Raw genomic sequence first — 24,553 nt, forward strand, 5'->3', positions numbered from 1 at the left:
ATAAACTGATTTCAAAGAAACCTGGTGAAAAGACTGGCCTAGAGCACATACAATTACAATCCCAAATCAGAAAAAGTTAGAATGGTGTGGAAAAAGCACATTTTCATTGCTATGCTACTGACATGAAAAACAGGATGTGTAACAACTTCTTTTAAATTCTGACAAGACCAAGATGATGGTCATTGGTCCTACAAGACAGGCATCCGTTTGGGAAGTTAATGTTAACCCTGGACTCGTGTGTTACTCATAACAGTGATGAAGTGAAAATTTTGGGCTTACCTTTCATCCCACACAGTCTTTTCACCCATAACATTACAGAAATCACTAAAACTGCTTTCTATCACCTCTGTAATACTGCCAGGATTCGGCCTATCCTGTCAATCAATTAATCAAAGTGGTGTCACGGCAGTTCGTAGACTATCTTACTGAGAATAATCTCTGAGCCACTGCAGTCTGCTTTTAGAAAATATCATTCCACAGAGACGGCTCTCACTAAAGTGGTGAATGACCTTCTGCTGGCAATGGATTCAGACATCACTATGGTTCTTGTGCTATTAAATCTCAGTGCTGCATTTGATACTGTGGATCATCATATTCTACTTGACAGGCTGGAAAATCATTTTGGGATTACTGGGAGTGCCCTTGCATCTTTGACGTCATACTTGACCAGTCGTTCTGTGTTTTGTGCAGTAACACGACCTCTAACCTTAGTGACATGAAATTTGGGGTTCACGGGGGTCTGTCTTAGGCCCCCTGCTTTTCTCCCTTTATACCACTTTTTCGGCACATTCCACTGTTACAGGAGTTTTTGTCATGGAAAGACGTGCGGAGGAATTTGCGCGTCGGGACGGAGCCGCATGGCACAGAACAAAAAGCAACGCCGTGATGAAGCCTCACAGGACATGTTGTGGCATGTCCAGCTTGTCCACAATTTCTCAGATAGTCACACGACTGAAAAGCCATTGAAAGCAGTCTGAATCTTCCGAATGGTGCAAGAGCTGCGAATGTCAGGGCATATCCTGTGAGACCAACACGGAGGTGCTTTTGTCCCACGCCATTAGAGGCTCCGTGGCAAATTCCTCCGCTCCTCTTTCCATGACAAAAACTCCTGTAACAGTGGAATGTGCCGAAAAAGTGGTATGTCCACCTCTTCTGCCATTTCTGTAGTAGTCAGACGACGTCCCGGATCAACACAGCATTTAGTTTGGAAATGAGCTGGTCATTTCAGCCTGTCGATAGCCGCTCGGAGCGCGGCGCGCCCTCAGCCGCTGTGGGCCATCTTTAATCCGGTTGTAATGCTCCTTAATCTGTGTGATCCCCATAAGATCTTCACCGAAAGCCATCTGAATTTTCCAAATGGTTTCCACCTGGCTGTCTCTCTCAGTTTCTGAAGAAATTTTGATGCAATAAAGCGGCAGTCGCTCAGCCAATTTCCTGACAATGAACACCCAGGAGGCTGGACCACTCCTCCCACAAGGCATGCTCACAGGCGAATGACGCAACAGACAGGCATGAAAAAAACTCACGCATGCGCACGAAGGTTCAAGCTTGGCTGATGCAAGCACATGATTCAAATCCATATAGTTTTTGCAAAAAATAAAAAGGTTGGATTCTTTTCTAACAGACCTTGTATAGGCCCAACACCATAGTAGGAGAAACATGCCCATATCATGATGCTTGCACCACCATGCTTCACTGTGAACTGTGGCTTGAATTCAGAGTTTGGGGGTCGTCTCACAAACTGTCTGCGGCCCTTGGACCCAAAAAGAACAATTTTACTCTCATCAGTCCACAAAATATTCCTCCATTTCTCTTTAGGCCAGTTGATGTGTTTTGGCAAATTGTAACCTCTTCTGCACGTCTTTTAATTTAACAGAGGGACTTTACGGGGGATTCTTGCAAATAAGTTAGCTTCACACAGGTGTCTTCTAACTGTCACAGCACTTACAAGTAACTCCAGACTGTCTTTGATCATCCTGGAGCTGATCAATGGGTGAGCCTTTGCCATTCTGGTTATTCTTCTATCCATTTTGATGGTTGTTTTCAGTTTTCTTCCACGCGTCTTTTTTTTTGGTCCATTTTAAAGCATTGGAGATCATTGTAGATGAACAGCCTATAATTGTTTGCACCTGCGTATACGTTTTCCCCTCTCCAATCAACTTTTTAATCAAACTACGCTGTTCTTCTGAACAATGTCTTAAACGTCCCATTTTCCTCAGGCTTTCAAAGAGAAAAGCATGTTCAACAGGTGCTGGCTTCATCCTTGAATAGGGGACACCTGATTCACACCTGTTTGTGCCACAAAACTGACGAACTCACAGACTGAATGCCACACTACTATTATTGTGAACACCCCCTTTTCTACTTTTTTTTTTTTTTTACCAATAGCCCAATTTCATAGCCTTAAAAGTGTGCATATCATGAATGCTTGGTCTTAGATTTGTGAGAATCTACTGGTACCTTGTTTCCCATGTAACAATAAGAAATATACTCAAAACCTGGATTAATCTTTTTAGTCACATAGCACTGCTATTATTCTGAACACTACTGTGTGTATATATATATATATATATATATATATACATACATACATGGGCACAATTTGGTAGGGGATGGGGGACATGTCCCCTCCACCTTTTCCACCAGGGGGGACAGAATATGGTATGTTCCCCCCACCTTCTGACATATATGTGTGTACTTGAATCATGCTATGCCAGTCTTATATGCAAACCATGTCAGTCTTATGTGTTTCACTGCTATGCTGATGATACTGTTATACATGCCGATAGGTGTTGGTAATCTCATCCACATAAAATCCTTAGAAGATTGCCTTGCATCAGTGAGAAGTTGCATGTCTAGAAAATTCCTACTTTTAAACTCTGATAAGACTGAAATGTTGGCTCTGGGTCCGACATTGGTATCAATTTGACCAGTAAATGCTTAGCCCAGGCTCGTGTGTCATACATCACACTGACAAAGTGAGGAACCCTGGGGTAATTTTTGATCCTACATTGTCCTTTGACCTCCACATTAGAAATATTATGAGGACTGCTTTCTTCCACCTGCAAAATATAGTGAAAATTCATCCCATCCTGTCTATGGCTGATGCTGAAACCGGGATCCATGTGTTTATCTCTTCTAGATTGGACTTCTGCAAAGTTCTATTTTGTGGTTTACCACAGTCCAACATTAGGGGTTTCCAGTTGATTCAAAATGCTGCAGCCAAACTTTTGACATGAAGCAGAAAGTTCGACCACATTACACCCATTTTGGCATCTCTTCACTGGCTTCCTGTCCCAGTGAGATCAGATTTTAAGGTTCTGCTACTAGTCTATAAAATTGTTCACAGACTGGCACCTCCCTACCTAGTTGACCTAATTAAACCTTACGTACCGTCCTGGGCTTTACGTTCTCGGGGAGCAGGACAACTTTGTGCCCCTAGGGTGAATAAGAAGTCTGCGGGTCAACAAGCTTTCTCTTATCGTGCCCGTTCTGTGGAATGATCTCCCTGCATCAATAAAACAGTCAGATTCTATGGAGACTTTCAAGTCCAGACTTAAGACGCACTTATTTTCCCTTTCGTTTGGCTAGCATACTAGCAAAGTATAGTTCTACGCTTTTTACTCTTTTAATTAATTTTTTTTTAGGAAATGGAGCGTGCCGCAGCCTCAACTTTACCTAAATTCTGGGTCTTTTAGTGAAGCTTAGGGGAGTGACCAGTGATGACCTTAGTATTTCCAGTTTTTCCTGTTGTTTAATGCTGACAAATTATACTGTATTTCTTGTCTTGCGGGATGCCTGATTCTGTTTTTCTGTTTAATTTTAAGGTGCAGCTCCATCCAGAGATGGGTGTGGTATTTGTGCTGAAGACCCTCCTGTCCTGGGCACCAGCAGCATTTCCTGTACATTCGTTTTGTGAATTGTTCTGTAATTTATGTCTGTAGCATGGCCCAAGCAGAGGGTCACCTCTTTGAGTCAGGTCTGCTTGAGGTTTCTTCCTCAGAGGTAGTTTTCCCTTACCACTGTTGCTCTGGGGATTTGTAAGGTTAGACCTTACTTGTGTGAAGCACCTTGAGGCAACTCTGTTGTGATTTGATGCTATATAAATGAAAATAAATAGAAATCAATCAATCAACCCTTTGTCATTGTCATAATAGCAGTTCTAAATAAGATATTGTTTAGAGCAACTTATTACTAACATAGAAGCATACTCAAAGTGCAAATCGCTGATGCACAGACTTTGATTCATGCCTTTTTCTCTTCTACTTTGAATTACTGTAACATCCTATTTTGTGGCTTACTGTAGCCTAGCATCAGAGGTTAAAAAGAGCCACAGAGCTTTCGCTTACCATGCACCTGTTCTGTGGAACAATCTGCCTGCTGAGATAAAACAATTTGATTCTCTAGAGTCATTGAAATCCAGATTAAAGACCCATTTGTTCTCCCTTTCACAACACTAAGGTGTTAGTTTTGTACTGAACTATTTTTTCTCCTCCATCTTAATGTAGTTACTACTAATGAAGCAGGACTCAATCTCATGATATCTAAATTCTGGGACTGTTAGTGAAGCAAAGAGCTAGCTGCCGGTGACCACATTAGCATCCTCTCTTTTAATCTGTTATTTTGCTGTGGAGAAATAATGTTCTGAGTTGTTTGTTCCAGCTGATTAATTCTGTTCTCTCCTTCTCCATTTGAGGTGCAGATGCCGTGTTCGTTGTTGACTGTTGCAGTGGAGTGGAGTCCTCGTCTACTGGTCCCGTCTGAGGATGTGGCTCAGCAAAACTGTTTTTATAAATCACACATTACTTTGAATTGTGCACACATTGATCTGCCTCATATCCTGCCATCTACACACCCACATTCAACCACTAATGCTCAGTGCAAAACCTTTATGAAGCATTAAAAAAAAAAAAAAAAAAAAAAAAAAATCACACAAAACCAACATGAATCTGTCCAATTAACAGAATATGTAGAAAACTGTTTATTGTTGCAGTTTTCACAGAATCCTTTGAGCTGCTGTGACATCACTGAGCAGATTTCTGGTGTCATACTCTCACACGTGCCACTATCTTAGATTATGGCAAGCTAAAAGTGGACGCTCTCGTTTTGGCCAAACAACTACCCAGTTTCTGGGTATTCTTTGTTAGTACGCGCCTGCGACGTGCTTGATGAATTCCTGCACAAAAGTAGTTCCTAAACAATGTGGTATTTGCCATGACAGTGCCTTTTCATGGGTAACAAAAACATGAGTATATTTGGCACAAGAACTTGTGTATCTCGTGTTTTTTTAATGCCTAAATGATAGTGAGTCAATACTCACACTCATCCAGCAGCATCTTCTCATGTCGGCAAATTCAGTGCTGGGTCAGGTGAAAGTAGTCTGGCGTGTTATCCCACAATGCCAAAATAGCAGAGATTCTGCTCCAATGAGAGAGGCAGGCTGAGCAGGGTGTTCCAGTGTCTCACAGCGCATGTAAATAATAGCTAGCGAGGATGTGGATGGCATTGATCCAGCGAGTTCAGGGGGAATAATGATGATGACGCATTCTCCCAAGCTGAGAGGGTTATCTGGAAGAGGTGTAGCACCTGTGATGGACTTCTGCTGTGCCCCGATGTCTTCTTGTCCATACTTCACAAGGTTTGTTTACATTGTGCCCTGACCCAGAACTCAGAGCATCCTGCCCACTTCCAAACTGGACATCTTGATACATAGAGTGAGCCTGCTCCTGGCAGCTGCCAATGGTAGCCTCATACGCGCATACAGCACCAGACACATCAACTTGTGTTTCGAGGGACAGAGCTTTAGCTGGAGCTACATAACGGCTAAGGTTGCCATCCCACTCGGGCGTGGACTTTCTCTGTGAATATGGATTACTGGTGGACATCAAGAACAGCTGTCTAATTGACGCCACCACCTTTTCCTCTTACAGCTGCACCCTCAGTGGCGTGGATTCCATCAGGCTGTTCAGTGTGTTGTCGCAGACAGACATGTTACACCAGCTGCTCAGGGAATTCCCTGCACTCATGCAACTGACCATCTCAGCCTCCACTGCCAAGCATAGAGTGAAGCACCATGGTCCTAGCTCAGCATCACCAAAGTGGAATTCAACCGCATGGAATGCCTCGGGATTATCCACCGCACCAACAGCCTGTCAGCGTCGCCCCTCCACATGGTGCCCAAGCCTGGTGGCGGGTGACGCCCATGCGGTGATTTCCGCCGACTAAACGATGCCATAATGCTGGACCTCTACCCCGTGGCCCACATCCAAGACTGTTAAGTGCACCTGGCAGGCATGGCCATCTTCACAATGGTGGACCTCATCCATGGATACCACCAAATGCCGGTCCACACACGAGACGTCCTAAAAACTGCAGTGATCACCCTGTTTGGACTGTTTGAGCTCCTGAGAATGCCATTTGGCCTCAAAAATGCCACCCAGTCCTTCCAGTGCCTCACTGACTCCGTACTATGCGACCTGCCATTCCTGTTTGTCTACCTGGATGACATCCTAGTGGCCAGCTCCTCCAAAAAGGTGCGCCTCTCCCACCTGTGGATGCTTTATGAATGCCTCAGCCTGCATGGACTAATCATCAACCCCACTAAGTGCCAGTTTGGGGTAACCACCATCAACTTTCTGGGGCACAGAGTCACAAAAGATGGAGCTGTGCCTCTCCCATCTAAGGTGGAGGTGGTTCTGAATCTCGTGCCACCGACCATGGTATGAGCCCTGCAGGAGTTCTTGCAAATGGTGAACTTTTACCACCGCTTCATCCCCAAAGCTGCCATGGTCATGTGCCCCTTATATACTCAACAAAAATATAAACGCAACACTTTTGGTTTTGCTCCCATTTTGTATGAAATGAACTCAAAGATCTAAAACTTTTTCCACATACACAATATCACCATTTCCCTCAAATATTGTTCACAAACCAGTCTAAATCTGTGATAGTGAGCACTTCTCCTTTGCTGAGATAATCCATCCCACCTCACAGGTGTGCCATATCAAGATGCTGATTAGACACCATGATTAGTGCACAGGTGTGCCTTAGACTGCCCACAATAAAAGGCCACTCTGAAAGGTGCAGTTTTGTTTTATTGGGGGGGGATACCAGTCAGTATCTGGTGTGACCACCATTTGCCTCATGCAGTGCAACACATCTCCTTCGCATCATCCATGAAGAGAACACCTCTCCAACGTGCCAAACACCAGCGAATGTGAGCATTTGCCCACTCAAGGCGGTTACAACGACGAACTGGAGTCAGGTCGAGACCCCGATGAGGACGACGAGCATGCAGATGAGCTTCCCTGAGACGGTTTCTGACAGTTTGTGCAGAAATTCTTTGGTTATGCAAACCGAATGTTTCAGCAGCTGTCCTAGTGGCTGGTCTCAGACGATCTTGAAGGTGAACATGCTGGATGTGGAGGTCCTGGGCTGGTGTGGTTACACATGGTCTGCGGTTGTGAGGCTGGTTGGATGTACTGCCAAATTCTCTGAAACGCCTTTGGAGACGGCTTATGGTAGAGAAATGAACATTCAATACACGAGCAACAGCTCTGGTTGACATTCCTGCTGTCAGCATGCCAACTGCATGCTCCCTCAAATCTTGCGACATCTGTGGCATTGTGCTGTGTGATAAAACTGCACCTTTCAGAGTGGCCTTTTATTGTGGGCAGTCTAAGGCACACCTGTGCACTAATCATGGTGTCTAATCAGCATCTTGATATGGCACACCTGTGAGGTGGGATGGATTATCTCAGCAAAGGAGAAGTGCTCACTATCACAGATTTAGACTGGTTTGTGAACAATATTTGAGAGAAATGGTGATATTGTGTATGTGGAAAAAGTTTTAGATCTTTGAGTTCATCTCATACAAAATGGGAGCAAAACCAAAAGTGTTGCATTTATATTTTTGTTGAGTGTACGATGTACTAAAGGGGAAAACTCCCAAACACACAGTAGACTGGAAAGCAGAAAGAGACACATGGCATGTTCAGATGCCAAGACAGCCTTGGCTTCCGCGACGATGCTGGCCCAGCCATCACCGGATGCCCCCATATCATCACCACAGATGCACTGGACTACGCTGTGGGCGCAGTACACAAGCAGTGGGTAAACAGGGCGTGGCAGCCACTCACTTTCTTCAGTCGACAATTACGCCCCAACGAGCGCAAATACAGCACATTCGACTGGGAGCTGGTCACCCTGCACGTCGCCGTCCGACACTTCGCACACTATTGGAGGGCCGGCGGTTTACAGCTTTCGTCAACCACAAGCTGCTGACTTTTGCCATGCCCAAATTGTCAGAACCCTGGTCCGTCCGCCAGCAACGGCAGCTTTCCTAAATCTCAGAGCTCACTACAGACATCCAGCACATCGCCGGCAAGACAAACATCATGCACTGCCTCTCCCGAGCCTTCACAGCCACCATCCACATCGACCTGGACTACACCCTCATGGTAGCCAACCAGGCAGCCGACCCAGAAGTGCAAGCACTCAGGTCTGCAGCCACCGGATTTCAGCTAACAGACATCACCTTCATTGAGGATGGGACCAGGCTGCTCTGTGACCTCTCCACAGGACAGCCATGCCCTGTATGGAAGCAGCGGATCTTTGAGGCTGTGCATGGCCTTTCCCAGCCGTGGAGGAAACCGTCACAAAGGCTGGTGGCAGCCAAGTTCGTCTGGTACGGCCTCAAAAAAAAGACGTTAGAGCCTGGGTGCCCTCTTGTGGCGACTGCTCCAACATCCACCGACACATCAAAGCCCCCCTAACTCACTTCCCAGTACCAAAATGGAGGTTTGATCACATGAATGTGGACCTTGTGGGACCCTTGCCACCTCCTCAAGTTTCACGCACCTCCTCACCATGGTAGACAGAACCACCCGCTGGCCGGAGGCCGTACCACTGACGTCTGCAACAACGGCCATTATGGCCTGGGCGTTCATCGGTACATGGGTTAACCATTTCAGCACTCCATCGGACCTCTCTTCGGACAGGGGCTCACAGTTCACATTAGAGCTATGGAATGCAATCGCAGATAGGCTGTGTGTGAAACTCCACCGGACCGTGGCGTGTTCATCCCAGGCAAATGGACTGTGTGAGCTCTTTCATTGTTCCATGAAAACTGCTCTATGTGCTGGATTAACAGACAGTAGATGGGTGGACAGGCTCCCATGGAGGACTTACAGTGCTCCTCGGCAGAGTTGGTTTATGGCCAATTACTACGGGTCCCTGGGGATTTCATTCACCACCACCCCCTGGTCGGTGGCTCACCAAAGGAGCGAGCCTTATGACAAAATTATGATTTTCGCACCCCTGCCGACTTCACAGCACGGCCCTCCGCTTTCCTACATGTCCCCACACCTACAGTCAGTAGATTATGTTTTTATTCATCATGACTCTCACAGAGGACAGTTACAGGGAGGTGATGGTCTAGTGGTTAAGCGTTGCACTTGAGACCAGAGATCCTTGGCTCAAATCCCAGACTGACCGGAAAATCACTGAGAGCCCTTCGGCAAGGTCCTTAATCCCTTAGTTACTCTCGGTGTATAGGGAGCGCCTTGTATGGCAGCACCCTGACATCGGGGTTAATGTGAGGCATTATTGTAAAGCACTTTGAGTGTCTGATGCAAATGGAAAACGTTATATACAGTACATGCAGTCCATTTACCATTTAAAGCAGGGGTGGCCAAGTTCGGTCCTCGAGAGCCACCTTCCTGACCCTCTTAGTTGGTCTCCCTGCTCCAACACACCTGAATCCAATGAAAGGCTCATTAAAAGTCTGCTAACGAGTCTTTCATTGGATTTAGGTGTGTTGGAGCAGGGAGACAACTAAGAGGGTCAGGAAGGTGGCTCTCGAGGACCGAACTTGGCCACCCCTGATTTAAAGCCTGTTCATGACGGCAGCCCTTTTCACATACTGTAAACAGGGGACAAAAACTTTTGGGTCAACTTCGGTGGAAAAGCCAAACGCATTTCAGTGGACCACCTCAAAGCGGCCCACCTGGATCTGGACAGGCCCAGGGAGCTGGCCCATCCACTTTCATGGGGCCACCCGCTGAATCGGCCCAGCCACCCAACCCACACGCCTAAAACTCCTCTTCGCAGCACCTCATTCTGTGTTCTGTAAAAACTTAAAAAATATATTTTTAAACACTTCATTTTCAGCCCCAAAGGCCTCCTACAACAACATCTGAGTGGTTGAAACATTTTTTTTGTGTTTTTGATATTTGGGTTTTACAGGGTTACGTGTGACTTATAACTCACTCACTGTTATGGAGACTAGATTTAAAAGGACTATATAGGGTTGGCTTGTGATGGTAATAAGCCTCTTTCACCACTGGGGCATCGGTCAGGACACAATAACAGGCATTAGTGGTTCAGTTTACGCAGTTTACCGAACAACTGCAGGCACAGGTGAGTTATAGGCATAAAAGGGTATCTGGGAGGAGAGTGCACGTGGGGGTGTGTGTAGTTCTAAGGAACAGAAACAGAAAAATAATAATAATGAATATAACAGATTCTTTAACTGCAGTAATATAGTATGCAATAGTGTTGCATTTATACTACAGAGGTTAACATTAACAATCATTAACATTAACAATTAATCTATTATTAGACTCTATCGGCTTTGCTCAAAAAGTAAATGAGTCCACCCACCACTTTAATCATATCTTAGATCTTGTTCTGACTTATGGTATGGAAATAGAAGATTTAACAGTATTCCCTGAAAACTCCCTTCTGTCTGATCATTTTTTAATAACATTTACATTTACCCTGATGGACTACCCTGCAGTGGGGAATAAGTTTCATTACACTAGAAGTCTTTCAGAAAGCGCTGTAACTAGGTTTAAGGATATGATTCCTTTGTTATGTTCTCTAATGTCATATACCAACACAGAGCAGCGTAGCTACCTAAACTCTGTAAGGGAGTTAGAGTATCTCGTCAATAGTTTTACATCCTCTTTGAAGACAACTTTGGATGCTGTAGCTCCTCTGAAAAAGAGAGCTTTAAATCAGAAGTGTCTGACTCCGTGGTATAACTCAAACTCGTAGCTTAAAGCAGATAACCCGTAAGTTGGAGAGGAAATGGCGTCTCACTAACTTAGAAGATCTTCACTTAGCCTGGAAAAAGAGTTTGTTGCTCTATAAAAAAGCCCTCCGTAAAGCTAGGACATCTTTCTACTCATCACTAATTGAAGAAAATAAGAATAACCTCAGGTTTCTTTTCAGCACTGTAGCTAGGCTGACAAAGAGTCAGAGCTCTATTGAGCTGAGTATTCCGTTAACTTTAACTAGTAATGACTTCATGACTTTCTTTGCTAACAAAATTTTGACTATTAGAGAAAAAATTACTCATAACCATCCCAAAGATGTATCGTTATCTTTGGCTGCTTTCAGTGATGCCGGTATTTGGTTAGACTCTTTCTCTCCGGTTGTTCTGTCTGAGTTATTTTCATTGGTTGCTTCGTCCAAACCATCGGCATGTTTATTGGACCCCATTCCTGCCAGGCTGCTCAAGGAAGTCCTACCATTATTCAATCTTAAATATGATCAATCTATCTTTGTTAGTTGGTTATGTACCACAGGCCTTTAAGGTGGCAGTAATTAAACCATTACTTAAAAAGCCATCACTTGACCCAGCTATCTTAGCTAATTATAGGCCAATTTCCAACCTTCCTTTTCTCTCAAAGATTCTTGAGAGGGTAGTCGTAAAACAGTTAACTGATCACCTGCAGAGGAATGGTCTATTTGAAGAGTTTCAGTCAGGTTTTAGAATTCATCATAGTACAGAAACAGCATTAGTGAAGGTTACAAATGATCTTCTTATGGCTTCGGACAGTGGACTTATCTCTGTGCTTGTTCTGTTGGACCTCAGTGCTGCTTTTGATACTGTTGACCATAAAATTTTATTACAGAGATTAGAGCATGTCATAGGTATTAAAGGCACTGCGCTGCGGTGGTTTGAATCATATTTGTCTAATAGATTACAGTTTGTTCATGTAAATGGGGAATCTTCTTCACAGACTAAAGTTAATTATGGCGTTCCGCAAGGTTCTGTGCTAGGACCAATTTTATTCACTTTATACATGCTTCCCTTAGGCAGTATTATTAGACGGTATTGCTTAAATTTTCATTGTTACGCAGATGATACCCAGCTTTATCTATCCATGAAGCCAGAGGATACACACCAATTAGCTAAACTGCAGGATTGTCTTACAGACATAAAGACATGGATGACCTCTAATTTCCTGCTTTTAAACTCAGATAAAACTGAAGTTATTGTACTTGGCCCCACAAATCTTAGAAGCATGGTGTCTAACCAGATCGTTACTCTGGATGGCATTTCCCTGATCTCTAGTAATACTGTGAGAAATCTTGGAGTCATTTTTGATCAGGATATGTCATTCAAAGCGCATATTAAACAAATATGTAGGACTGCCTTTTTGCATTTACGCAATATCTCTAAAATCAGAAAGGTCTTGTCTCAGAGTGATGCTGAAAAACTAATTCATGCATTTATTTCCTCTAGGCTGGACTATTGTAATTCATTATTATCAGGTTGTCCTAAAAGTTCCCTAAAAAGCCTTCAGTTGGTTCAGAATGCTGCAGCTAGAGTACTGACGGGGACTAGCAGGAGAGAGCATATCTCACCCGTGTTGGCCTCTCTTCATTGGCTTCCTGTTAATTCTAGAATAGAATTTAAAATTCTTCTTCTTACTTATAAGGTTTTGAATAATCAGGTCCCATCTTATCTCAGGGACCTCGTAGTACCATATTACCCCCATTAGAGCGCTTCGCTCTCAGACTGCGGGCTTACTTGTAGTTCCTAGGGTTTGTAAGAGTAGAATGGGAGGCAGAGCCTTCAGCTTTCAGGCTCCTCTCCTGTGGAACCAGCTCCCAATTCAGATCAGGGAGACAGATACCCTCTCTACTTTTAAGATTAGGCTTAAAACTTTCCTTTTCGCTAAGGCTTATAGTTAGGGCTGGATCGGGTGACCCTGGACCATCCCTTGGTTATGCTGCTTTAGACGTAGATTGTGGGGGGGTTCCCATGATGCACTGTTTCTTTCTCTTTTTGCTCCGTATGCATCACTCTGCATTTAATCATTAGTGATCGATCTCTGCCCCCCTTCACGGCATGTCTTTTTCCTGGTTTTTTCCCTCAGCCCCAACCAGTCTCAGCAGAAGACTGCCCCTCCCTGAGCCTGGTTCTGCTGGAGGTTTCTTCCTGTTAAAAGGGAGTTTTTCCTTCCCACTGTTGCCAAGTGCTTGCTCATAGGGGGTCGTTTTGACCGTTGGGGTTTTTCATAATTATTGTATGGCCTTGCCTTACAATATGGAGCGCCTTGGGGCAACTGTTTGTTGTGATTTGGCGCTATATAAGAAAAAAGTTGATTGATTGATTGATAATATGTAATCAGAACTCAATCTAAACTAGTGCAATAGCTGAACAATAAACCCCAATCAACCATATTAGCATCTTTACAAACTACATAATGATGTAAACAATAAATCATGGAGGAAAAAGTGATCTCCACCGCCTTAAACGGCCTTAACAAGCTTAATTACACATCAAAGGGTTTGCTGCAACTGACCTGTCAATCAAACACACCATACTAACAGTACTCACGAGCACACATTATGTTTTCTCTAAACGGACCACAGACTCTCCGTGGGAATGACACACACATTACTAAACTGAACAATAAATATACTTACATTCAACAATGACGCACACTGGTGCTGCACGAAAGAGAAAAAAGAAGAAATGAAGCTAAATTGTCTGTGGTTAACTTCTCTGGCTGGTGTTATCCCACAATGCAAACCATTGCTCTCTTAAAGTGGCACAGGTAAACATTGCACATAAACTCTTAAGGTGGACTGTTGAGGCACGTACAACCCCTGGCAAAAATTATGGAATCACCGGCCTCGGAGGATGTTCATTCAGTTGTTTAATTTTGTGGAAAAAAAGCAGATCACAGACATGATACAAAAAAAGAAAGACCAGCCTTGCAAATGCCTTGCAAGATCTCCGATCTTCACATCCGCTAACTGGATATGACCATCAGCACTGGGGTGGACTCTTGTGGCACGTGCAATGGTCCACAAGACCCAGGGAAGCTGTGGGTTCATCAGGAGCACAACTGAACCATGAGGTCAGCTGGTGTAGAGTGCCATTTTGGGTGTCTGCAGGCTCGGCAGATAGTTCCGTAAGCTGGACTAGAAGCAGTCTGCCAACACATGGGAGTGTCTCCAGTGACGGCCGCTCACGAGTTCAGTCTCGGGGTAGGCAATTTGGGGCAGGGATCCATCTATCCTCCCCATGAAAAGGACATTGGGGGTCACTGGACCGAGGTCGGTGATGCTAGACGAAACACACCCCAATGGCTTGAATTAAGAATGCCTTCCACTTCAAGCAGCACAGTTCGCAGTACTATCTCTGGGACTGGCTGGGATCCTACTGTAGTATACAGGGCCGTCTTTACGGAGAGGATCTCCCATTCCCAGACTCCTCGAAAGTGAGGTGCTGCGGGAGGGTTGAAGTGAAAGCTGATCCTTTGTTTGGCAAGTTGCTGTTGCAGACCTGGGGACAGTGTACCAAACGCTTCTCCCAGCTCCTTTTTTCCTCCAAGGAAATTTGTTCCCTGGTCAGAGTATAGCTCAGCTGGTGTCCCTCGGCGGGCGATAAATTGCCTCAGGGCCATCAAGAATGAATCAGCATCGATTGCGTTCAGGAGATCTAAGTGGACACCTTGGGTGGTGAGGCACTTAAATATTATGCCCCACTTTTTCTCCATGCGCCTTCCGACTCTGACTTGAAATGGCCAGAAGCAGTCCATCCCCGTTGAGAAGAAGGCCGGCTTGAAGAGGTGTAAGCAGGCAGGTGGCAGGTCTGCCATCTTGGGAGCACAGGGTGTGGCCTTCCATCGCCGACACTCAATGCAGGTGTGCTGGTAGTGGCACACAGCTTCACGGCCCCGCAAGATCCAGTACGAACGATGGATTTCGGCAAACACCCTCTCAGGTCCTGGATGATGCAGGCGACTATCGAAGTCCTAAATTAGGAGCCTGGTAGAGGGGTGATGAGGATCTAGCACAATGGGATGCACTGCTGTCTGCTCAAGGCCTACAGCCCGATGGAGTCTGCCGCTGACACGAATAATGCCTTCTTGTTCATTCATCTCCAGTGACAAGGTGAGCAGTAGGCTGCCTTAAAGGAGCCGCAACTCATTCAGAAAACTCTCCTGCTGGGCTGGCTGGAGTATGAAGATCTCCGCCCTGCGGTAATCTTCAGCAGTACAGCTGTCAGTCTGACCTGCCGCCCTGTGCAACTCCTGTACAGTAGCTTCTAGTAGTTCCTACCAGGTAGTATACTGCTTTGCCTCCTTAGCTACTGTACCGGGTGCATCGGAGATGACGCCACAGAAGGTAGACTTCCGGTGTTCAGTGCCGTCATCGGCGGGCTTGATATTGGGCTTGACAGGCCATTTCTCTGGGAGTTACAGGAGAAATGGAGGGCCTTGATGCCACCTGTTGGGCTTCCTAAGGTCTTGGAGTGTCTTGCCTCTTGTACTGTCATCTGCAGGGTTCCTCGCTGAATCCACATAACGCCATGCATTGGGGCTTGTTAGTTCTTGGATTTCTGCCACTATGTTGCCAACAAAGATTTTGAAGCGACAGGACTCCGACTGCAGCCACATCAGCACTGTTGTGGAGTCTGTCCACAGGATGGTCTGGTTCACCTTCAGCATAAGCTCCCTTTCCAAGAGTTTAGCCAGCTGAGCTCCAGTGACCACTCCACACAGCTCTAGTGGATGGATGGATGGATAGCTTTATTATCATTGTCATTACAACGAGATTTCCACACTCACATTCCACAGACAAACAGCAATTAATCCATAATTATTACTTGTTTGCCGTAATAATGGCACACATCGGAATTAAGACAACACATATACATTTGACATTGTTTATGTGCACTAAACTTGAAACAGTCCATTTTCCAAATTGAGGCAATGTGAGTGTGTGGTAGCCGCTGCAACTGGAGTCACGCTGCCGCCAGCTTGGGGGGAACGAGGACCTGCCGCAGCTAAAAACCGCGCAGCCCCCGCAGGGGAAGGGGTGGTGCGAGCAGTGGCCGGGATGGGGTATGTGATGGGGGGAGCAGGAAGGGAGGTGAAGGGAAAAATGGAGCATGCTTCAGTCTTCTGTCCATGTGTAAGTCTGTCAGTTTATTGTCTTTGTGGGTTGAGATAAGAATGGAGCCGAATAATCTCACCAAGGCCTGAATAAATTTCTGTGGAGGTAAACAGTGGGCAATTTGTCCTTCAGGCTCGATAAGCCTGGAGTGTTGTAGTTGAGCAGTTAAAAACACTTTAACAGTTCCACTTGAACAACCAAATCCCAATTATGAATTAAGAATATTCACCAGCCTCCGAAACCTTCAACTTCAACTGCAAGGCACGCATCTGCTCCAAGATGTCATCCAATCTGCGTCTGAGTTCAAGAGTCATCGCAGTCTAAGAATGCACTGCCTTGCCAACCTCGTTAATCATGACGGACAAGCGAGGAGCCGTGGTTCTTGATGCCGCCATCTTGACAATTTTCCGGTAGATCAGGGTAGCACATTAGCCAAAAAGTACCAGCCCTGCTACCATAAGACCAAAAATGAATAAATCCTTGACGTCCTCAACGGAGAAAGGCGCCAAGCATGCCACACGCCAAGAGCTCCAGGAGTCGAGAACATAGCCCACAGGATACGTTCCATCTGGGCAGGTAGGATCCCCTGGTCCTGACCTTCTTGTAGAAAAAAATGGTGTCAATAGCGTTCAGAGACCAGCTGATCAATTCCATGGTAAATCCAATAGTAGTCCAATAGATCCAGTATCCAATATAATTTGAGGAATTGACAGTCTGGTGAAGTAGAGACTTGAAGGTTAAAGCAGAAAGCAGAGATAAGGGACAGTGGAAGAGATGCGGCCGCCCTTGTCGGAGTCCCAAGCTGGTTGGGCATAGACAGACGTTGCTTGGGTGCAACTATGGACCTGGCCAGCAGGAAAGATAGATGAACTTGGCCTCGACTGTCTACAGTCCTCAGGTACGCCACAGAGCTAGACGCTTGTTAAGATGTGTTGGTGAACACATGGACTTCACGGATCACAGAGGACTGATCCACTTCAGCAGGCACATATGCTCGTGGCAGGATGACTTGAGGCAGGAACTGTAGTTCTTCCTCCCATTTGTTCCGGGCTTGAAGGAGGTCTTGGGGGAGGAGAGGATCATCCCAGTCTTTGTTTTTCTCCCAGCGGCATCTGACAAGCATTTTGGCTTGAGTGGTGTAGGGTATGATGAACCCCAAAGGAGCGTACTGACTCGCTAAGACCAGATAGATGTTGTGCATTGTGGGAACGTCATATTCTATGGGTTAGTGCTTGTAGGGTATGACGTCAGTTTGACAGTGCCAGCTAAGTCCAAGGAATCGGGGTAATCAATTCTCTCATGGGCAAGCCAGAACTCAATGCGCTCTGACCTGGCCTCCTTGGGTAGGTATTCGATGACACTTGGCACGTTACTTGCCCACTGGCTCAGTTCAAATCCTCCAGATGCAAGAAGCTCCCGAAGTCTGTCTACTAGATGTCTGGTGTCCTCAGGCTTAGGAAGGCTTTGCAGTAGGTTGTCTACATAGAAGCACCTGTCGATCAAGAACCTCACGGCGTCTCCTGGCTGGCTGTGATCAGCTAAATGGCGCTGCAGGGCGAACATGGCACAGCATAGATTGCAGGTGGTGCTGAATGGTAGAACCAGCCACTCAAACACTGCCGGAGGGTCATCTCAGGTTACATCAAGCCACACAAACCGCAGGAGTGCACGGTCTTCAGGCAGGAGGCAGATTTGGCGGAACATTGCCTTTATGTCGGCACTTAGGGCAACAGTGTGTTCCTGGAAACGCAGTAGCACTCCTAGAAGTGAAGCCCCAAGAGTGGGTCCAGACAGCAGTGACTCATTCAGGTTTTGGCCCCTGTACTGATAGGAGCAATTGAAGACAATTGCTTCTTGTTGTGATTCACCATGTGGTGAGGGATGTAAAACTCTTCTCCCTATTGGTTGACCTCTTCGAGGTTTAACCTAGTGATGGAACCCGAATCCACTAACGTCTGGATCTTGGTGCTGTAGGCTTTAGCCCATTCCGGATCTTTAGCCAACCATCTTAGGGACCTCATAGTACCATATCACCCCAATAGAGCGCTTCGCTCTCAGACTGCAGGCTTACTTGTAGTTCCTAGGGTTTGTAAGAGTAGAATGGGAGGCAGAGCCTTCAGCTTTCAGGCTCTTCTCCTGTGGAACCAGCTCCCAATTCAGATTAGGGAGACAGACACCCTCTCTACTTTTAAGATTAGGCTTAAAACTTTCCTTTTTGCTAAAGCTTATAGTTAGGGCTGGATCAGGTCACCCTGAACCATCCCTTAGTTATGCTGCTATACACTTAGACTGCTGGGGGGTTCCCATGATGCACTGAGTGTTTCTTTCTCTTTTTGCTCTGTATGCACCACTCTGCATTTAATCATTAGTGATTTATCTCTGCTCCCCTCCACAGCATGTCTTTTTCCTGGTTCTCTCCCTCAGCCCCAACCAGTCCCAGCAGAAGACTGCCCCTCCCTGAGCCTGGTTCTGCTGGAGGTTTCTTCCTGTTAAAAGGGAGTTTTTCCTTCCCACTGTCGCCAAGTGCTTGCTCACAAGGGGTCGTTTTGACTGTTGGGATTTTTACGTAATTATTGTATGGCCTTGCCTTACACTATAAGGCGCCTTGGGGCAACTGTTTGTTGTGATTTGGCGCTATATAAATAAAACTGATTGATTGACCATCGTTTGGTGCTCTGCAGACTTGGCATGTCTGCTTCTTTGGTGATGTGAAGTACAAGCATATCTACCTTGTGCAAAAGGGAGGCATAGCGCTGGACTCCTGCTACTTCCACATGGGTGGTCTTTGCTTTGACCTGGTTATGACCTTCTCACTCTTGTATGGGAGGGTGTCTAGCTGCCACAGCCTCTCAATGTGCTTAAAAACCTCTGGCATGTGTGGGGGAACAGACGTCACCAGACAATGCTGGGGGTGTAGAGGTTGCTGGATGAATCTTGCTGGTCCCTGAAGAGTCCAAACCAATCAGGTCTGAATGACAGCAGGCCCGCCTGGAGGACCTGGTCTGACTGGCTCAATGGAGGTTATCAGATGTGGGTGGTCAGAACTGATAAGCACCAGGGGTCTGACCTTCTGAAAGGACTTGATAGGCAAGCCAACTAGGTGGGTGTACCCTTTCTGGAGACTATCTACTGGGTAGGACTGGTTGGCTAGACCAAGGCGGGATGAGGTGAAGGCCTTGGAGATGAGGAATCTGGTTTTTGGTTGATCAGCAGGAGAGATGTGGAAAGACACGGTAGAGCCACGGAGGTTCTGGACATCCTGGTGGATGGTTTTCAGGGGCAGGTCTTCTTGGCTGCCTTGGAGGCCAAGCTCTTGAGCTGCTGCTGACAGAAGCATAGTCCTTTCAGACCCGTCATCCAAGATGGTGTAGGTGTTTATTGTGCAACTTCTGTGACGGAGGAGCACCCTGACAACCTTCAGTAGGACCCGGTGGTCCTCTGGTGGTCGGTCGACATAAAGAATCTCAGTGGTTGAATCACTGGACAACTCTCTTCTTTGTTCTCCATTCTCAATGATCTATCACTGACTTTGTGTAAGACCAGTAGATGTTTCCCGTGGCATAGGCTGCAGGGCTTCTTTAAGTCCCACTGGGCTGCCTGGTGAGGCCTTGCACAGGGCCAGCACCTCCTGTTGGCCTTTATCCACTCTATGAGCTGTTCCCTTGAGCTCTTCTTCACTTCAGTACATTGACTGAGAAAGTGTTCCTCATTTTCACAGAAGGGACAGTAGGGCTTGGCTATACCCTTCTTCCCTCTTGAGTTTCTTGTAGCAGCATTGTTCCATTCGGGCTCCTGAGCTCCATGGAGGACTGCCACAGACTTCCACCTTTAGTAACTCTCTGATCTGTGGGATGTGCTTCTCTCTCTGCCCTCTGGGTAGTCTCTGCCCATTAGGGCTGAACGATTAATCGCATTTACGATAATATCGCGATATCATAGAACGAGATTTCCTAATCACAAAGGATGCGATTTGAAACGTGATCTCGTAACGCACGAGATTTGAGTGCGAGCCGAGCGAAGAAAGCAGCCACAAAGCGTAGTTAGCAGTAGCACTGCGCTAACCTGTTGTACAATGGCTTCAGGCTTGACAGAAGCAAACACAGCTCAAAGTTTGGTACCAAAGAGGGGCAGCACGTCAGTTGTGTGGAATTATTTTGGCTTTAAAAATGAAGATGCAGCGCAGCGTCAGGTATTGTGCAGAACCTGCCTTGCTACAGTTGCTACCTCACGAAGCAACACCACGAACCTTTTTCAACATTTAAAAAAACACCACAAAGCTGTATACGATAGTTGCATGGCTACTACAACAAATACTCCAAGCAAACAAAGTACCAGCCGACAGGGATCATTGACAGAACAGTTCGAAGGAATTACGCCGTATGAACGGAGTTCGAAACGGCACACAGAAATAACTTCAGCAATAACGGAGTTCATCGTGAAAGACATGATGCCTATTAGTATAGTGACCAAGCCTGCATTTCAGGCTTTGGTTAGCACATTGGATAAGCGGTACAGAATGCCTTCACGCACACATTTTAGCCAGGTTGCCATACCAGACATCTACAAAAAATGTAGACTGAAAGTTACAGCAGAGCTGAAAACGGTGGAGTTTTTTGCAACAACAACTGACCTGTGGTCAAGCCGTACAGCAGAGCCATACCAGAGTCTTACTGTGCATTACATCGATGAAGACCTAAATCTCAAAGCTTGCTGCCTTCAAGCCTCCTACTTCCCGGATGACCACACGGGAGAAAACATTGCAGCCGGTTTAAGGGAGGGGCTTGCCAGTTGGAATCTACACGAAGAAAATCACATCTGCATTACGACGGATAATGCCTCAAATATGGTGATGGCAGCAGAGATAAATGGATGGACAAGACTGCAATGTTTTGGACACCGTTTACATCTTGCCATCGGAAAGTAAATTACTATCATGATGTGTGTGCGATATAGCAGAGTGATAGACCCTTTTCACGGACAGGTAATATTTTTCATACCACCCGAGTGTCATAGTCAATCAGGTGTCACGTCCAATTCTTTCCGCCTTGCTTAGAAAACAGTGCTTGGAATTTGAGGTGGATGGATGATGAAAGAAGCAAAACACCTTCGCAATTTATGTCGACATTTTGATGATTTTCTTCATTTACAGCAGCTTCATTAACAAATGTACTCGAACGATTACAAGCGAGAAAAAAAATAAACGGCACAGTTCAGCTGAAGCATTACTGAACATACGTGACACCGGTGGGAAATACATACGTGGAACAAGAGGTGAAGCTGTATGGCTCCAATCACGTTGGCGTATCATGTATAGGGATATGAAAAGGCTTTTTACACCCTTCAGAAAACGATCGTTTATAGGTATATGATAAAATCGTTATCATATTCGGCCTCAGGGTGTATGGTTTTCTTCAGGGTGTATAAAGCCATATTCATTGGTGAACAACTTGATAACTGATAGTATTATTCACAGTATTTCATATTATTTTATAGGACATGCTATCAAAGAAGAAAGTTTCCAGAGCACTAGGGCTGTGCAAGAAGTTGGTGGGGCACTTCTCCCACAGTTGGAAGAAAAAAGCAGCATTGACTGAGGCACAGAGGGAACTCAAACTTCCTGAACACAGCCTCATCACGGAGTGCCCCACAAGATGGGGATCCAAAGAAATGATGATTTCCAGGGTCCTAGAACAGCTTAAAGCCATTACACAGGTTTTGTCAGATGATAGAAATGCACGCTCCCTCATCCCAACACGGCAAGATATAGATGTGTTGGAGTCTATTCACAAGGTACTGCATCCCTTACTGGACTTTACTGATGCCCTCTCTGGAGAGGAGTATGTCAGTGTCTCCTACCTCAAATCAGTTCTACACCTTTTGGCCACATCAGTTCTAGCTGAAAACCAAGAGGACACTGACTGACTAGATCAATCAAAACCAAGGTCCTGGCATACCTCAATGACAAGTATAAAGACCCCAGCACCCAGGAGCTTTGGATGTTGCATCCTGCTTAGACCCCAGGTTTAAAACCAATTATATCTCCGCAGACAACATTCCTACAATTAAGACCAGACTCAAGACTGAAATGCTCCAATCAGCAAGGCTTGCACATCACCAGGTCAGTATTATATTGCAAATACTTCCTATGTAAGTATAATCTTATTTCAGTACTGATTGCTGTTTGTTTTTTTTTCTCTCTATCTTTCATCTTGCAGGAGAAGAGGTCTCGCACTGAAACAACTCCAACAGCTCAAAGTGCAAAGCCCTCTGGCGAAAAGGTGAAGAAGTCTCTTGGCAGCTTCTTCAAGACTGGTGTGACCTCTCTTTCTTCCATCCAACCTGAAGACCTTGCTGAGGCAGAGTTAAACAGTTACCTCATATCCCCTCCCACTGATGGAGAAGATGACCCCTTGGCCTGGTGGAAGGTGCACAAAATCAATTTTCCTCAACTGTGCAGTTTGGCTCGCAAGTATCTGTGCATCCCTGCCACAAGTGCTCCTTCAGAGCGTCTTTTTAGTTCTGGAGGTAATATAGTGACATCTTTAAAACCAGAAAAAGTTGACATGCTTGTTTTCCTTGCAAAAAATCTGTGAACTTCTGAGAACTATACTAAATAATCTTTTCTGGTTGATGGTGCCATAGTCATCATTTTGCACTTTAGTATGTTGTGCAGTGTGCACTGCTGCTACTTAGTGAATTCATGTTCAAAATGTTTTTTTTTCCTCTTAGAACTTACAACACTTTTTGTATATATTGGGAGTTTGTTATATTTAAAAAATGTCCAATAGGTTTTAAAGCACATATTTGCTTTTTTGCACTTTAGTATGTGTGATGTTACTGACTTGAGATCAGTAAGCTTTATTTGTTTTATACCTGTAATTGTATTTATTTATAGATTGCTATAAATCTATAAAGGTCAGTGTTTAAAGTTCAGTGTTTAAAAAGAGCAGGCCTCATGTTTACATAAAACTAAAGGGCTCTGTGCCATGGAGTGCCGCAGAAAGGAGGAGGAGATGGAGAGAGCCACGTGTGTGGCTCCACGCGGCTCTTGTCTCGCTCGTTTTCCCAAACAGGTACATGCAGCAGGTGGAACACCTGCAGGAGCGCACTGAGGAGCACTGAAACGAAACTTTTAGCTGACTTGGCCTCATTGTCCTTTTTCAGCATGCTGCAGCAATGAAACTGAATGCGGTGCAGCAGGGTTTAATTGTGCGCACATCAGAGAAGAATGCTGTCACGCTCTATTAAGGATCACCGCTAATCAAGACGGATCAACACGCTCAGTTGTGACCTCCACGACGAGGCGAAATGAGGGTAGTGTGTGACATTCGTGGAAGAAACATGCTCCACGAATATCACGCACCAACACACACTATTAAGAAACCTATTAAGTCACGTTAAGAATGTCAGGAATGTGCCAAGAATGATGCAAATATGACATTTGTAACGCGTCTTGCCTATGTGTAAATGCAGCATTAGAGATGGTTGGGCCTGGACCCCTGTATACCTTTTCAGTGGCTGGTGCTGAGTTATAGTACAATGGAACAGGGGTATGCTGATCCTGACTCGGCATCCATGGAACTTGTTAGGTGGAAAGTGGAAAGGTGGCAGGGTGCTGTGGTATATAGGCTGCTGCATACAATGGCACTCGGTGGTGTAGAGGCTGTGAGTATGCAGGCTGGTGGAAGTTTGGAGGCTGTCTGGCTGCATAAGCAGTGGCCTAAGATTTAAATGTGAGGGCAAAAGGAGGAGCCACAGGTTGATATAGGAACTGAGGATGCTGAGGTGTAGAAGGTGCATTCTCTGCTTGGGTGGGGCAGTGTGAGTGGATCTCATATCCTTTCCCTCGGTTCCTTCTCTCTGCACCGTAGTTGGGCTAGCTGGGTTTCCGCACTGTACGTCTGCCGCTCTTGGTAGTACAGGTCCGCCTCATCTGGCGCAGCATCCCTCCGGCAGTGGTTGATATAACGGTAGTAAGGGGAATCAGGGTCATCATCGTGGTCACTCCCTCTTCATGAGATGACTGCACTTCCTCTTGCCCATGCCTGTCTCACTGCCTGTGCCCAGTGTAGTTGACCTCATAGTCATCGAGGTGGGCTGGAGGGCGTGTCAGATGCTTAGGCCGTGCTCCGTAATACTGCTCTTCATACTCCATGTTGTCCAGGGGTAAAGGGAGCTATCCAGCTCAAAGGACCATAAATGTTATGGAGACTAGATTTAAAGGACTGTATAGGGTTGGCTCGTGATGGTAATAAGCTTTAAGGCAGTTTATTGAACAGTTGCAGGCACAGGTTAGTTACAGGCATAAAAGGGTATCAGGGGAGGAGAGTGCATGTGGGGGTGTGTG

The 24,553-nt window shown here is 45.7% G+C and overlaps 1 long non-coding RNA gene across 1 annotated transcript; it reads left to right on the plus strand.

The window, feature by feature from the left end:
- The first annotated feature begins 1,035 nt into the window (after positions 1-1,035).
- LOC117511651 lies at positions 1,036-20,176 on the plus strand. Its single transcript, XR_004561020.1, has 3 exons — positions 1,036-1,046; positions 15,195-15,201; positions 20,101-20,176. It is a non-coding gene; the product is annotated as an uncharacterized LOC117511651 (long non-coding RNA).
- Positions 20,177-24,553: the final 4,377 nt, after the last annotated feature.

This window comes from Thalassophryne amazonica, chromosome 6 (genome assembly GCF_902500255.1).
Source record: "Thalassophryne amazonica chromosome 6, fThaAma1.1, whole genome shotgun sequence".
NCBI lineage: Eukaryota > Metazoa > Chordata > Actinopteri > Batrachoidiformes > Batrachoididae > Thalassophryne > Thalassophryne amazonica.